General features: G+C 32.2%; 1 pseudogene; it reads left to right on the plus strand.

Moving 5' to 3' along the window:
* Nucleotides 1–16,138: 16,138 nt before the first annotated feature.
* Nucleotides 16,139–17,179, plus strand: LOC25481106 (CBL-interacting protein kinase 26-like; annotated as a pseudogene).
* The last annotated feature ends 1,670 nt before the right edge of the window (nt 17,180–18,849 follow it).

Raw genomic sequence — 18,849 nt, forward strand, 5'->3', positions numbered from 1 at the left:
GAACAAAGTAACAACAAAGCCTTATCCTCATCTTCCATGTTAACTTCAATGTTGGCCAAATCATCAAGAATCTTGTTAAACTCCGTTAGTTGCTCCGAGATTGATTTAGACTCCACCATCTTGAATGAATAGAGTTGTTGCTTCAAGAGTTGCCTATGAGCTAAAGATTTCGTCATATACAATGACTCCAACTTTGCCCACATCGATGCCGCGGTAGCTTCCCTCGCGACATCCCTTAAGACCTTATCTCCGAGACATAAGACAATGGCACTCTTTGCCTTGTCTACCATCTCACGCTTCTCCTCTTGTGTCAAGGTTGCCGGCATCGCCGCTTCACCCTTCAATGCTTCTACACACTTTTGTTGTGTCAAAACCGCTTGCATCTTAACCTTCCACAACCCGAAATCATTACTTCCGGTGAACTTCTCGATGTCCCACTTTGACCCCATGATACCAACTATCAATCACGCCTATGCCCCATGGTGGGCGCTGTAACACCCTGTTTTCCCAACATAAAAATTTCATTTAATAATCAAAGTTATTCACGTAAACGGAATGCTACACTTCTTTTCATAAAATCATAAACTGAATAAATAACTATTTATCCTTTAAAATTCAATAACAAAATCTTTAATACTTCGCAGTGGAATTTATTCAATAACTAAAACCAGTCTTTGGCACTAAGGCCTCTTTACAATTATGTCATAAAAATCCATTCTAAAAACATAGTCATAATTCTTCAAAAACAATACGTAAGGAATAGAAAGCAATAACAAAATTCTCATCCCGTTACGTATCAGAGCACCTAGAGACACTTGAGCCACCACTCCTACTAATCATTAATACCTGCAAGTTACTCATACGAAGAGCAACATTTTCAAGCAGAAGGGGTGAGATTTCACAAAACAATAATATCAAGCATATAATTCAATAATTATATTTAACAACATAAATAACTTCATCTATTAGTAATAATAATTCTTCATGTAATAATTCTTAATAGTTATCATTTACTTCATATTCATCACATTATAAACATCATCATATAACACATAATAACCAAATCATAACCAACATAGATCATCCCATCATAGTTAATATACAACATAACAACATCTTAATTCGTAATAATACTTATTCATCAAACATCTCATTATCAATTCATGAATAAAAGACAACTTATCAATTTAACATAAACATCATCAAGTACACTTAACAACTCATAGATATCATCATCACTAATAACTTTAAAACAACACAATGTAATCAACATCTCACTATAATAATAATCATATATGACACAACATAATCATCGCTTAATAATAATAATCATATACAATACAACATAAATCATCATCTTATAACGACATGAACAACACATATTAATCATCTTAATTATATAATAACAACATATACATCATCTCGTCATAATATAATAATATAACAACAACATATTCATCTTCATATAATAATATAACAGCAACAACATATTCATCATCTTATCAAAATATAATCAACACATACTAACACCATAATCAACATCATAAATCTTCAACATAAACATAATGATCTTAAACAATATCATCTTAAACATCATAGCATCTTTGATAAACAATTACCAAGTAATCACAACATTCGATCATCATCAATAACATAACATAATATGCACTTAATAATATTAATCATATATAGAACAACATATTCATCACTTAATAATAACACTTATATACATCACAACATATAGCATCATAATAACATCATATAATCAACATCGTAAACAACATCATAACATTATAATCAGTATCATATACAACATCATAACATAATAACAATATAATAATATCATAATCAATATCTTAAACAACATAGCAACATCTTAGTCAACATCATATAATTCACATCATAAACATCGTATGATCTTCATAGGTACTTCTTTAACAACACATGGGTAGAAGACAACTCGACAACTCATAGATGATAATTCATCGACAACTTAACAACTCATGGATGATAATTCATCAACAACGACTTTGACTCGACAAATGCGACAATGCAACTTAGACACTTATATGCATGTGGTACCAATCGTCATCATAAATATTAATATACTTTAATCGTGCGGAGGACAAAGCTCCTAATCGTGCGGAGGACAAAGCTCCTAATCGTGGTGAGGACAAAGCTCAATGAATGCTAATGCATGGACTCTATCGACAAGACACCTTAATCAACTTATCACTTATACATTCAATAATTTGGAGTTCATCATCAACTTATTCATACTAATAATCGTGCGGAGGACAAAGCTCCTAATATAATTCAATAATATTTCGAGTAATGCATTTAATCATTAAATCACATTACAAACAACTTAGCACTTCATAACAGCAACAGAAACAGCACAAGCAATTCACAACATAACAATATTAATATGAAGTATCAACAACTTAAACATCCTACATCTTCCACATAAGTCATATAAATATTTCACATAACCAACAACAGCAACATAGGCGACACGTAAACATCTCAAGATATAATAATATCAAATGATAAACAACAACAACTCATGCAACTTAGTTTAACAACAATTGCAGCATAATCAATTCATATCAAGCTTAATAACAATTTATTTCAACATCTTGATCATTCAATAATATTTCAAGTAATGCATTTAATCATTAATTCACAGTATATAATATTCTCTCATTAATCATATCATCAAAGTAAATCATATTCATCACAACAATAAAATAGCATCAATCAATAATGATAATCATCATATATAACAATTACAAATGCACGTCATCAACATCTCAATCATTAAACATAATTCATTCAATATATATCTAATTATATAACATTATAAATATCATCAAATCATCTTAATCATTATCTAAGGTCTAAGGACAGTTTCTACATCTTTTTAACAAGTTTCCACCGTTTATTCATTAATTCTATAATTTTAACCTACTTTTCAATTCCTCAAAAACTCATCCTACATCATGTTAAACCTAATCATTGATTCACATACTTAATAGAATTGCAAAGTTAGTCTCACCCTTACCTTTGGATTGATCGACGAAGGACTCTACCGCTTTCTCTTCTGTAAAAGGATATTAAACCGAAAAGGGATTATGGTCTCAAGAATACTTTTAATTCCGAAGGGACAGAAAGGAGTAGAAAAAGAAGAAAGACTCGTCAACACAAGTCAAAAGAGGGAGAAGAGAAGAAAAGCACAGGAAGTAACAACTGTGAATTTCGGTGTGTAGAATGAACTGTGTGAGTTCTCTATTTATAGAGATAATTTACAACTAATAAGTGAGAAACTTTGGAAACAAGTAATGCACCTATTAGATCTAGTAATTAAATATATCAATTGAGTACCAAAATATATTATATTAAGTACAAAAATATATTATTCAGTACAAAAATATATTAGATTGCCTACCAAAATCTCAATATTCTATTCTAATATATATATATAAAATATTTATACAACAAATAACAATTATATCTCTATAACAAATATATTTCTATAATATATATATATATATATATATATATATATATTTCTACACCAAATAAGAAATATATTTCTACACCAGATAACATATATTTCTACACAAAATAACATATATCTCTACACAAATTAACATATATTTCTACAACAAATCATGTGTATTTCTACAATAAATAACATTTATTTCTATAACAAATCACATTTATTTCTGCAACAAATCATATGTATTTCTATAACAAATAACATTTATTTCTTAATCAAATAACATTTATATTTCTAAATCAAATAACATATATATATTTCTAAATCAAATAACATTTATATATTTCTAAATCAAATAACATATATATTTCTAAATCAAATAACATATATGTTATACTAATAAATACCAACATATCATAACAAAATATCACTCATCAAAATAAATCATATAAATCATACAAATCATATAAGTGTATTCTAAACTCATTAAAAATAATCAAATAATTAGAGAGGGCGTTACAGGCGCCAATTGTTGTGAATCCGGTTCTACAAACGAACCTTCACACCAATGAAATAAACCAAAGATGTGTGGAGCAAGTGATGGTGATAATCAATGAGAACAAATGGCTTCCAAGCAAACAACAACAAACAGCCCTAAGCTAGTGTATAGCAAAACCACACAAAGAGCTAACAAGCGTAAACAAGATAAACGGTAAAAGGAAAGAACAAAACACCGAGCAAGATTGTTGACCCAGTTCAGCCAATATGGCCTAATCTGGGGGAGAGAGCAGCTCTCCAATCCAATATGTGAAGTGTTACAAAAGGTTACAAGACTCTAGCTTATCAAGCTTTACACATGAACAAACCCTAGAACTACCCTTTGGTATTTTCCCACTCTCACACTATGAACCCAAAATCCCAAGGTGATTACAATGTTTTTCCCAACCTAAGAAACTCTCTCATCAAAGGCACACACCCCATAGGATCCCCTCTTTGATCTCCAAGATTTCTCTCTTAAGCTCTCTTAAGGTTGTCTTCAAAAAAGCACAAGAACACAATATATACCAGTCCTCCCCTGAAGAAATCGTGTCACGATTTCCCTAGATCGTGTCACGATCTGCAACGGTTCCCAGGTTGACCAGTCCTTATCAGAGATACTTAACCAGCAAGTTTCTGAATCGTGTCACGATTTCCCAAGATCGTGCCACGATTTTGCATCCAGCAAACTTGGCTCACGGCACCTCCAATCGTGTCACGATTCCAAAATCGTGTCACGATTTCTCTGTTCTTCCATACCACAAATTTGAAGCCAATTTCAACAAAGGTATTATCGGTTAGTCACTAAACCATGTCAAGGGCATGAAGCAACATTCAAATTAAAATAAATAATACATAATATTTATATATTGAAATAAAAGTTATCAACTCAAAATTCAATATAGCAAAAAATATGAACGTGAATATATACAACTCACATAGATCTTACCTTTTTAAAATGATGTCAATTGATGCTGCAGATCTATCAATATTTAATCAAAGAAATCACACTCGTTGAAAATATTGTTGGAACCTATCAAAAAGAACAATAGATCTAAGCACATCATCATAGAAGGAGTAGAAATATAAGATATCATTGACGATTTTCATTCAATCAAACCTTTAATGATACTCCATGAATAAAGTTTTGTTTCGACATTTTTACATCTGATAGGGAGACAACAACAAAAAAATTGGTTAGAAGAAAATAATTAAATAAACAATTAGATCACATTGATGACATGAAAAGATGAACAACTAAAGATTAACCTCATATGTATTGTTGATCTGGTTAGAATAAAGTAGCATCGAATCGTCGTGTACTAATTGCATACCAGCATAACCAAAGAGAAGGGTGCTTAAGCAGCGGCGTTGTTCCTCTCCACTTTGTCAAAATGGTTAGCTCAACCATATTTATACGAGGCTAACTAGGTTAAATTTCGATTAAGATTTTTATATTATATAAATTTTTAATAAATTTAAGAACAAATTTAGTGATAAAAAAAAAATATTTGAAATTAGTCTTTCAAAAAATAAAAATAAAATATTGTACAATTTTTTTTTCTTTAATCATATACGTGGTATGCATACATACATACTTACCAACGGAAATAATATAATTGTGTGAGATATTTCTAACCACTAGATTAAAAATAATGGTTAAGATTTCTAAAAAAAAAAAAACTAATTGTTAAGATTAATTAAAATGCTTAGGTACATGCGATTCAATTCTATTTTGAATGAATGGTTTCTACAAAAACTAATCCAACCATATTTAATACATTTTAATTTGAATCGATTTTTTTATATCGAAATTATAAATTGTTATTATTTACTAATAAATTTGATGCATATATGTGTGTGTCTATATATATATATATATATATATGGGAATGCTACAATACACCCACCTATTTTTATGAAAAAGGGGAGGGGAGGGGGAAGGAGAAAGACATGTTGGGGGGAGGGGATTAGGGTAAGGTTTGTTTCATTTTAAGGGTGAAAGAGGCCTTGATGGTCAACCCTGCACCAAAATAAAACAACATGACACCCAGATAAATCGTGCTTCTTTGAAGTGTGTTGCCTTCCTTGTTGATCGTTCATACAAACACTGAGTTTTCAAAGATACTCTTTTTATGAAAGACCAACGATGGAAACACATTGTGCTGTTATTTGTTAGATGCGGCGGGTCATATTTCAAGGAGACGTTTAACAGTGGCAGATGTGCTTGAAGAATCTCCAAATGGAATGATCCTCAACCGGTGGGGAAATCTGCTAAATTGTTAGCAAATTATTTGGGCGAATTGGCAAGGCAATTTAAAGATTTCCCGATAATGGTTGAAAGATGGGATGCTGCAATTTTAAAGAAAAAAAAAAACTCAGTTTTATGATAGCAAAGTAAAGGTATAATTGATATACATTTTAATATGTATATATGATTTTTCTTGTTTTGTGCGTTAACTAACAATTTGCTTTTTTATGTTTATGTTGTAAGTCAAAGTTTGTTGTTGATGATGATGGAGACCATAAAAAATATGTTATCTCTAGCCTTGGAAAGAAATGGAAGGATGGAAAGTCTCGATTGTTTAAGAAACATTACCAATGGGAACTCACATTAGAGGAGAATCTCAAAAATCGTCCAAGTTTTATTCACCGAGATCATTGGGTTGTTTTTGTCAGTTTTAGGAGGAAGGCTGAACAAGTGTTAGATTATAGTTTCATTTGTTTTTTTTTTAAGCTTTTAACTGATGCGTGTATAAAAATTATTGTTTCAATTAATGCAGGCGATTGTACAAAAAAAATGCAAGAAATCGGAAAAAGCAAAAAAACTCCTCATACACTAGGAACTGACTCGCTTGGGATCAGAAAAGATGAGTTGGTATGGTTCACTCAAAGATGAGTTTATCTTTGATATGTTGCTTTTCTGTGTATGCACTACTCTGCAATTTACCTGTAGGAATTGAGATATGGTCTAGAATATAGCAGGGGAGATATGTATGTTGTTTCGCATAAAGATGCCAAGGGAAATTTGTCAATGAATAAGCAAGGGGAAAAGCTGTAAGTGACAATTTCTTTTCTGCACAATTGAAAAAGATGTCATAATACCTCATAGCTCGCCTAAAATGAAATGTTTGACATTATCACTGTATTATTGCGTAAAGAGGTCATAACATTGAAAGTTTATGTGCAAGCTGGGATTGATTCTCTTAGGGAGAAGGCTTCCGAAGTTGATGTCTTGAAGGCGCAAGTTGCTTTATTAATGCAAATGTAAGCGCAAAATTCTAGAGACAGAGTGGTAATTTTTACCAAACTATTTCAAAAACATCTTCTTTTTTAAAAAAAAAAATTAGAAGTTGATATCTGCAAGAGTCCTTAGACTTGTATTTGTATAACTGCTATGATTGGCTCATTTTTGTCATTACTGAATGTTTTGTTTTTACTTGTATCTTGACAACTCTGGTGCTTTTTTTGAGCAATACAAGTACTCGAATATTGTGCCATTTATCGATATATTTGATATCTCATGTGTTTTTTTTCTTCAGTTTCTTGAATGTTGTGTTTTTGTCATTACTGAATGTTGTGTTTTTACTTGTATCTTGACAACTCTGGTGCTTTTTTTTACCAATACAAGTACTCGAATATTGTGCCATTTATCGATATATTTGATATCTCTGGTGTTTTTTTTCTTCAGTTTCAATATTTTGTGTTTCAATTTAGTAATCACTGTATTTTTTTTTTTCTTCTTCTTTTCAGCCAACAAATTTAGAAACAAGAGATAGTAGACATTCATCTGAGTCTAGCCACCGCCTTGAGGACCATTGAAGCAACATCACTAGGGAACTTCTAATTTTGCTACAACTGTTTTGAATGTTCAGTCACTAGTGTTTGGGTTTTTTGAATGTTTAAACTTGGTATTATATATCTTTGGTTTTAGTTAAGTTGACGTATGGATCAAACTTCTTACTCTTGAATTATGTATATTTTGCATTTTAAGTCTTTAGTAATATATTGAGATTGTCTTCAAATTCTAGAGAAATTTTTTTAAATCAAGGCATATCAATTTCAAAAATAAATAAATTTTTGTTACTTTTAAAAAAATAATAATAATACATTTGCGACTGTTCACACAATTACAGCATATTAAATTAGAAATTTTAAATTAGAAATTTGCGACAGTTAGCAACTGTTGCAAGTCCCTTGAATCCATGTGAATCTCCTCATTTGCGACTGTTAGCAACTGTCGCAGTGCCTTTTGCGGCAATTGGTACGGCTGTTCTATGAAGGTCGCAAAAGACACTTGCGACCCCAACATCCGCACCTGTTGGGGAACAGTCGCAATTGTACATTTGCGACCCTTCAAACAGTCGCAATCAGCGATTTTAAAAGTCGTAAAATGTAGTTTTCTTATAGTGAATCTATTACTGGATATTGATGTTTCTAGGCTTGAACTTAACCTAGACATTAACAAAACAATCTAGAAACATGTAGTAACTTTATGTTATTTTAGTTTTCTCAAATGTATTATAGAAATATCTAAATATGTGCATCGTATTTCAACAAAAATACCGAGAAGCTCTAGAACATACAACAAAACACACTTGTGATTTATATGCATTAGTCACATCTTATTCATGTGTTCGTGTTTAAGACATTATCTTTAATTAATTCTTTCGTCAAATGATCAACTAAATTTGTATCAATATGTACATTATCTACTTTAACTGCTCCATTAGAGAGTAAGGCTGTATAACCGCCCCATTTTTTCTCTTAAATAAAATGCCGTTTTTTTTAAGGAGCACTTTATATATATATATATATATATATATATATATATATATATAATATTTTTTTATGGAAATGCTTTATATTTTGTTATAACTAACCTGTCGTACATCACACAAAAAATAACTAGTCTATTGTACGTTGTAAAATTTTATATATTCTACCTCACATTTTGTTTCCACATTTCTCTTATTTTTGGGACTCATTAAGCAGAGATCAAAATTGTTAGTGAATTTTTTTTTAGGATTAAAGGTCGAAGAATTTTTTTATGGAGACTAAGACCAAAAGTTTGAATATTTATAGGGACCAAAAACATATTTAACTATAATTAAAAATATTAAAAAATAAATACATTACAAAAAAAAAGTGTGTGTGTCTATATGTATATTAAAAAAAAACATGTCCTTTTATGTCATTTTATACTTATCAGGCACTTCAAGAGCTAATTTTACCAAACACATTATTTTTAATAAGCAAGCTTTTCAGCTATAAGCTATCAGCTATCAGCTACCAGCTATCAGCTAGCTTATAGCTTCTTTTTACCAAACAGAACTAGTTCTCAAATTGTTATGTGTTTGTGCGTTAGTTGTCATTTTTTTAATATTACATTTTTTTGGTCAAGTAGTTCAGTGGTTGAAGCGTGTTTGTGCCTTACTTGTCGTTTCTATAATAGTATTTTTTTTTGTCAAGTAGCCTAGTGGTTAGAGCTCACACATTTTAAATACAGAGAAGTGGGAAGTTCGATTTCGAACCACGACCCTTGCATATGATATACAATGTCTCTACCAACCGAGTTAAGTTTACGAGGACATAACAATATATTTTCTACTACTAATTAATTCTCACTTATGAAGTCTGGATACTTAGTACGAGTGCGGGTACGATATGATACGGGTACGTGGATACACAATTCTAAAATCTTAGAATACGATATGGCTAAGATATGGTAACAAAAATTTTATACTAAAACTTGTATGTTTGTAAAATACTCCATTCGTCTCAAAATAATTGTTTCTTTAAGATTTTTCTTTGTCTCAAAATAATTATCACTTTAGAATATCAATCCAGCATTTATTATTGTTTTCACTAATACCCTTATTGAATTTTATCCAAATTAACTACTCCACTAAGTATAATTAATAAGTTTTTTTTTTCTTTCGAAATACTTACTCCGTCACAAAATAATACTCCCTCCGGTCCTATTTATAAGAAAATTTTGGGTCAACAAAAGTTGATGTATCTAGTTAAAAATTCAGTCCACATACATTCACTTTTGTTGACCTAAATTTCTCTTATAAATAGGACCGGAGGTAGTAGTCGTTTAAAGTTTGTGCACGATTTTTAACGAAATGATTAATTGTGTTGATTCTAATGATAAAATTAGTATCATTCACTACAATACCACAAACTTTAAACGACTATTATTTTGTGATGGAGTAAGTACTTGGAAAGAAAAAAAAAATCGGACTCATTGGGCACCACTTGTGTACCATTGGGATATCAATGTTATATAACATTGGCCAATAAAGGTGTGCCACATAGCACTTCACATGTATATTCCTCTTTTTTCTTTAGACCCATATTTTCAGATAAATATCTCTATTTTCTTTATTCCTATATAAAAATATAAAAAATTATAGATAAGTATCCCGTGCATATTTTATTTTTATAATATTTGTTTGCATCTCAAGAGTATCAATAATAATCCAATAAAGTATATTTTTTAAAGGGAAATGTTAACTTGTGCCTTTAGAGCACATGTTAAGGATTCCATAAATAGAAATTATATCTTGGAAATTGCGTTAATTTATTGCTCAAAAAATATAATATTAATTTTTTTTCAATTAATACTTACCATTAGTGATAAAAATTTAATGCTTAACATGTGCGCTAAGGGCACAACTTATCACTACCCTTAAATTAAATAGATGAATCCATGAGTATCACGGTGTCCAGTAGAAGTACGTCTCCTTGTTTGAAACCCTTTTTTTGTTGGTATAAAACAAAATTTAACCTCTTACTTTTCCGTATAGAAACCTCGTGATGATGATTGTGAAATTCCGCAGAGGTTTATTAGGTTAGGGTTCCACACTTTCAGTTTTCAACATCACTGCTTTCTTTTTAGTTACCAAAATACATAACATAGATACAATGAATTGCCCTCCTTCGACAAAGTCTCCGCCATCAAACTGCTGCGCTACAACGTCGCTGATAGTCCTTCTTGACGAACTTATCGTAGAAATTCTTTCACGACTTCCTGTCAAAACTCTGATGCAATTCAAATGTGTCTGCAAATCATGGAAAACCCTAATCTCTCATGATCCTTCCTTCGCTAAACTGCACCTTCAGCGATCGCCTCGGAACACCCACCTTTTGCTAAGATTATTCCGAGAACCAGGCTGGGGCAACTTTGATTACAGTCTCATATCCATTCCTGTAAGTCGTTTGCTGGAGAGTCCGTCTTTTGTGACAGACTACCAAGTTTACTATCAAGTGAAGGATATCACCATTCTCAATTATCCTTATTACCGATTGAGTAATATGGATTGCTGTAATATCGTTGGTTCCTGTAATGGATTGATATGTTTGCACGGTGCTTCTTGGAATGCCGCCGCTAACGACGAAGACATGTGGTTCTGTCTCTGGATCCCAGCCACAAATACATTATCAGAAAAATTCGGGTATTCAACTATCCTTTTTCGGTATACATTTGGCTATGATATTTCAAATGATGGTTATAAGGTGGTTGCCTTCTCGTCCTTTTCTGACGAGAAGCTAAAAGTTTTCTGCTTGACTGATAATGTTTGGAGAGATATTCCTACTTTTCCCATTGTTCCTTTTGACCTCTGTCATAGACGTTTCAATTGTCATCCATTTGTGAGCCGTGGTGCGTATGTGAGTGGCACTGTTAACTGGTTGGCTATTCGAAATATGAATGAATATGAATGGAATGATATTTCAATCAACCAATTTGTGATCGTATCACTTGTTCTGGCTACAGAGACATTTAGGCAGTTGCTGCCACCCAACGGTTTTGTTGAAGTACCACCTGTTGAGCCATCTGTTACTGTATTGATGAATCGTCTATGTTTTTCTCACCGTTTCAAGGGAACCCATTTTGTTTTATGGATGATGATGGAATTCGGAGTTCAAGATTCTTGGATTCAATTTCTCAAAATTAGTTTTCAGGATCTTCAAATTGATTATGGCATTAGTGATTCACTAGAGTATGGTTCTCAATTGTTCTTGTTTCCGTTGTACCTCTCTGAGAGTGACAACACACTTATAATGGCAAGCAATCAACAAGGCTATGGTGATGATAAAAGCCATGCAATTATCTATAATTGGAGAGATAAAAGGGTTGAGCAAATTAAATCTCTTGACAATGTAATAATGTGGTTTCAAACCAGGGATTATTTTGAAAGCTTAGTTTCAACCTCTTGAAAGTAAGTTTCTCTTTAATAATTTAATAGTTCTAATTAATTTTAAGCGTTTTATAATCTCTAAATTGAATAAGTTTGTTTTGGGTTGTTTTTATATATTATTATGACTTGAAGATAATCCTCCAAAAGGAAATTCAATACCTCTTGAATGATCTCTCTTTGGTTGGTATTCATAACATTTTATACAAAACTAAAGTATGAAATTGTTCTCAATTTGGGAAGATAAAACATTATTTAAAATTGAAATGTAGGGGAAAAAGTCTAAAAAAGTAGTAGAGTGAAATTTTAAATCGAGAAACAGGTCAATGGGTGGGTTACAAATATCGATAAGGAATCTGTACATATATGAGAAAATGAAAACATAGTGTTCTCTTCAAACTGATATTAATTTAATTTACGTCAATATGGCTAAGTATATGTTTCTGAACCATCCTCCTTTTTAGAAGGTTATAATGAGTACCATCTGTTTCCTAATAGAATAAATTGAGTTAACCAACAAGATTTGGCTGTTTGGGTCTAGCAGAAAAGGCAAGACTCCCACAATGTGGAGAATCAAGGTCAGGATCTCCACGTTTTCACGTTTTAGTGTTTGACGCAGCTCGAATAGAATTACTTCCAATAGAGGGAAACCTGTGGGAAACAAAAAAATAAAATAAAAAATCCTATATATATTTGATATTTCAAGTTTACCCTAACTAATTTGGGAAGCGACGGTTGATTCATCTTTGTACTTCATAGTCATATTGTATTAGAATCTATTTCAAAATATCATACTGTTGTGGCATCAAGGTTGAAGTTAATTTGTTTATTATTATTATTTCACAAAAGAATCTATCCATTCTTTTTTTATGCATTTTTGTTCTTCATTTTCTATTTTGATGTTTTTCTCTCTCCTATGTAATAGGGTTATTTCTTGAATCATAGGATGACAACCTTTACTTCAAGAACTGCTGGCGTTATTGATGGTCGATGCAAGATGGTAGGAAGAAAGAGAAAAAGAGACTTGTTGGAACTGCATTTTCTTCGGTTTTAGTACTGATTTTGTAAATGACATTTATGACCCTCTTGATTCCTCTTTTGGACTTCTTTGAAAGTGTTTGTGGAAATTTGCCACAAAATATTTGTGTTGTTTTGCAACTGTACTCTTATTTGAGTAGGGGTTTGTGGAAGTCTCTAACTGTTTAAGTGATTCAAGCACATATTTTGCAGAATATTTACATTTAATAATATATCAATGGCATGGTTGGATGATCTTTCCTTAGTATGGTGGTGAGAGGTTGATCTTGAAATACCCTGCAATTGTGGTTGGAGTGCCTGTGATCAACACATTGGTATGTATGTGTGTGTAGTATTTACACTCTTGAATATTTAATGGCATTTTTCAATGAGTAACGCTAGCAACATTCATTTTAACGTACTCTTTGAGAATGGATCTCACATAAAGTGGTGTGATCTACATGTATTTCACCTGATAAGAGAGTGAATGGCAGAAAGAGTGTGTTAAAATGAGTATTGCTAACAATATTTTGGTTTCATTAGCAATCTATTCAACTTGGCCTTTAATGTCCTAAAATCTTAAATATTTGGCCTGTTTTCAAAACTCTGAAATATTTCGCCTGTTTTCAATAAAAATATATTCCAATACTTGATAAGTATCAAAATTCACTCTTATATATTATGTAACAGGACGAGAATGCCTTAACTATTTTGTTCAAATTATGTTCTTTTTTTTTTTTTACTGTTTGTTCAAATTATGTTTATCACCCACTCTTGATTAAACTCATCCTGCTATGAATTCATGAATTTAAATAAATTCATCTTTGGTTTGATCAAATGCCTGCAATAATGTCTTGACTCTTGTCTCCAAAGAATTGTAGCGTTTCTGAGCGTCTTCAGCTTCAGACCACAATGATTTATATCTTTGGCTTGAAATCGGTTTCCAAAAGACGTATTTTAATCGGTGTGTATTTTCTTGATGGATTTTTTTTCTTTGATGAACAATGCTTCTTGTGCCATGCGACGACATCATAAAAAACTGTCGTATTTTCTTTCTATTTTTTGTTTTTTATATTCTTTAGTTTGTTTGCTGATATGATTAATTTTCTGCTGATTCTGGCCTCATAGTTCACAAATTCACTCTTATATATTAATTTTCCGAATGACCTTTTTTGTTTCTAAAAATGTAGAGTTTGGACTGAACAACATTCTGCTGATTATATGTAGATTTTTTATATGTAATTTACAACACTTCCTTGGTGTGCTTGGATTTGCAGATTGCTAAGGAAAATGACACTACATCTTAGTGTAGCAACACTCATCTTTTTATGTTTATCAATAATCTCAGTAACCAAAATATGTCAAGAGAATTCTCGATGTGTAAAGAGTAAATTCAGATCAAAAGAAAATGTTACGTTTTTTTAGCAAATCAAACACACCGCTATCAACACCAATTTAGAAACAATTGTCCAATCCAACCCTCTATTTTTTAACCACTCAAACCCTATCTGAGTTTTTTTAACCACTTAAACGAAGCATTGGATAAATGAAGCGTACCGGAATTCCTCAACCAAACGGACGAAACTTCGACTTTCTCCTCAACTTCTCTCTTCCCTTAATCACCCAATAACCAAAAACAAACACAGCATAAAAAAAAACATTTTTCATTCTTCTAAAATTTAAGATACTTTCTCACTTTGAAGCATAGAAAGGGGTGTTTTGAACTACATAATAATAATTATAACTAAGCTGCATATTTAGGAAACCGCTAGCAATTACACTAGTATAACGAATTAAAGAAACAAATTTTAGCTAGAAAGTTATGTAAGTAAATATTTGATTGTATTTTAACATGATCCTTCGTCTTGATCGGGTGATATTAGAACTGGCGCAAGGTACCATTGAAGAGATCCCACAAGCCATTTCAATAAGAAGGTTATAGTATACTTTGAGTCGCTCAAAGATTTATAATAAGATCTAGAGAGATAACACCGTACAATTGTTTCATTGTTTACATTGATCGGTCCGGTGAGAACGGTTGAGTAGCAACAGCGGCAGAGAATGTTTCTGTGTGACGGTAAAGGCTTCTGGCACGGCGGCGAAGAGTCTTCAAGGTGGAACGAATGGTGCCTACAACCATGTTAGCACTCCAACGCTCACCTCATTAATGGAACTGAGAAAGAGTGTATAAGTGTTGTGAAAAGTGATGTGACCTTGAGGGTGAACCAAGTTCACCCTTATATATGTGTGCGCTGGTCATAACTGTCTTCGGGTTATGCGGCGTGTGATTTGGGACGGAGTAGGACACATGTAAGGTGATTCTCGCGCGAGGGCGTACTTCTGTGTGGCACAGTGCATGTAAGCTGACGTGCTCCTTCAAGCGCGGAGCCTTAACGCAGTTGGTCATGTGTCATCGTGCGGTTGGTCTTCTGACCGGTCCAAAACATATATCATTCCCAACTTATATTCAAGCAAATAAATTTAATTCATTGTAATATTTAAGCGATGAAAACTTGCTTATGCAGCATTATTTTATGTTTCTTCCTTTGTAATTCTCATTGTTCAAAAATGGATAGTAAAATTAGGGAAGTATACATTAACATGTGAGATATATAGCACAGGTAAGTAATTGTCAGCATGCACAAGGATGCATCACTTATAAGGGTATAACCCTGTAACGTTATGCACAAGGATGCTTTACTTTTTGAAGGCCATGATGATCTTATTGATGGGTTTATTTTGAAGTAAAGCAACCTGAAAAAGTAAAATCATAATTAAAATGAGTATCACGCAATAGGAAAGAAAGATAAAAAGAGGCATATTTGTAATTGTTGTTTAGAGTTTACACCATTATTTTCACATAATAAACACTGCTCTCTAACTTTTCAATCACTTCATGGCTTTCTCTTCCCTTTAGAAGGTAGATCTAGAGGAGCAAGTATGTATACACGAGGAGTACATTGTAAATCCTAATATTTGGTTGATAATATAAAACATCTCTACCAGGGAAATCATTTGAACTACTTGGTTTGTGTTTGTGGTTTTAATCTTGAAATGGATTCAGAGGGGAAATTATTGATGAATAGATATGAGTTTAGAAAACCATTAGGCCAAGAAAACTTTGCAAAAGTTTACAAAGAAAGGGACTTGAGAACTGGAGACATGGTTGCTGTAAAGGTTATTGACAAGGAAAAAGTCCTAAGAGCTGGAATGATGGTTCAAACAAAGTGGGAGATTGCAACAATTGGACGGGTTAAACACCCAAACGTTTTGCGGCTTTACGAGGTTTTGGCCACCAAAACTAAGATATACCTTATCTTAGAATATGCAAAAGGTGGTGATCTTTTCCCCCAAATATTAAAAGGTAACTTCAATTATAATCAAGCAACACAATACTTCCAACAATTGGTAAGTGCTCTAGATTTTTGCCACAAGAAGGGTGTCTACAATCGGGATTTGAAGCCTGAAAACTTGCTTTTAGACGAGAACGGTGTTCTTAAAATAGCTGATTTCGTGTTTAGCACATTCATAGAATCTCATCGCTACAACATGTTGCAAACAATGTGTGGAACTCTGATGTATGTAGCTCCATATGTTCTCCGTGGAAAAGGTTATTATGGAGAAAAATCTGATGTTTGGTCTTGATGAGTAATCTTACATATTCTTTTGCCCGGTTACTATCCATTTTATGATCAGAATTTAATGGAACTCTATCGAAAAATCCACAAGGGAGAATACAAATGTCACCCTGATTTTCAGTCGAGATACGTAGATTATTATCAAAGATTCTCAATCCCAACCTTGATAGTAGAATATCTTACTGCTAAAATACCAGCTCTCAAAGACATTGTCTGGATTTGGCAAAGTGAGAAGAAACACAACAATAGCTGAAATTATGATAGTAATTGTGACCATATGACATAAATAATTGAACACGTATCTCACAAATAACATCGTCAAGACTCTTTTCTCTTTCTCTGTACATAGTCACTAAACCATGTCAAGGGATTGAAGCAATTTACAAATTAAAATAAATAATACATAATATTTATGTTATCATGGTTTTTGGGTGCCAAGCCATTAATTGGACTTGAACCTTTTGACCGTTGATATCTCTCTTTTTTCTTGGGAAGGGTAAAAGGAGAAAAACCCTTAAAAAGTTCTAGATTCGGGGGTCGTTTTCACTACGGGAAGGTGTTAGGCACCCGGAGCGATTATGGTATTCCATAAGAACCGTTCTCCTAAGTTTATTTCTACGCTTTAGTTTTATTGCTTATTTGTAAAAAAGAAGGTATGATTAGTGAAGAATGGGGGTGAGAAGAAGTAGAATTTGATTTTATTTCGGCTTGGAGGGGTTAAAGTCCCTTGCCTACGTACCGTTTTACGGGATCAAAACCGGCGTAGTTCTTGCTAAAAAGACTTGTTGTTTTTTTTGTTTTAATTGTTTGATTTTAAATTTTGAAAATGGTTTTGAAGAAGGAGATTGGGAGGCTTCATGAGCATTAGATTTAGCAAAAAAGTGAGGTTCGATTAGTGATTAAAAAGAAAGTCTAAATGATTAAGATGAATTGAATTTTTCTTAAAAAAAAAAGAAAGGAAAAAAAATGAAGTGTTGACTTCATATTTATTATGAAAATTTTGAAGTGAAGTTCAATTGTTTTTTTTGTAAAAAAGGATGGATTTTCTCTAAGTGTTTAAACCTAAACGCTTATCTAACCATACAATCCTATGCATACATCTAAGGTGAGTGTGTGCGTGTCGGTGCGTCATAGTGTCCATAGTCCATATTACAAAAATTGCCTAAATACATTCTATGGCCTCTTTGCCAAGCTACAAACCAATGACAACAAATTACATTACCAAATGAATTAGAACTTGCAAAAAAATAAATGCTAAGCTAGAGAAGGTGGAGGAGGTAGTGAAATGCTATGAAATGTATGGCACATGAGATGAAATAGTTAGTAAAATAAAGCATAGAGTAAAAGGAGTGCACAAAAATATTAAGAGAAAAGACATAAAAGAGACTAATAAAGTGACAAAATGTGCATGAAAGTGGTTATAGAATTCTAGTACATGCATGACCCCTAATTCCTTCATTATGACAAATTTTCGAGGTCTTGTTTGGTGTCGAAATGAGGGAAAATAGGACACATTTTATGCTAGAATTTATAGCACACTTTCACAATATTTTGGCACTTCATTAACTAGTAAAAGTGCATGTTAATTGCAAAGCAAAGAGGGAAGTAAAAAAACGCTATACACCAGCAGCAACTTGCACCCATAACCAGTGATAATTCATCACAACAATTGCATCTTAAGAACCCATATCGCATGCCAACATTTTCATGAGGAATATGCTATTAAAATGCACAAAATTATGCCTAAGCGCTCTAATTAACCAAGAAATATCACATACTCTCTTTTATCATTTTAAAACCATTGAGAAGCATCAAAAAGGCATGAAAATTTATCAAGAAATATGTGATAATTTTTGGAGATTTTTTAGAGCAAATTTAAGCATGCAGAGGTTCAAACAGCAAAGAAACATGGTGCAAATAGCAAAAAAACGGTAAAAATTGAAAATAATAG

The sequence above is a fragment of the Medicago truncatula genome, chromosome 3 (assembly GCF_003473485.1).
Source record: "Medicago truncatula cultivar Jemalong A17 chromosome 3, MtrunA17r5.0-ANR, whole genome shotgun sequence".
Lineage (NCBI taxonomy): Eukaryota > Viridiplantae > Streptophyta > Magnoliopsida > Fabales > Fabaceae > Medicago > Medicago truncatula.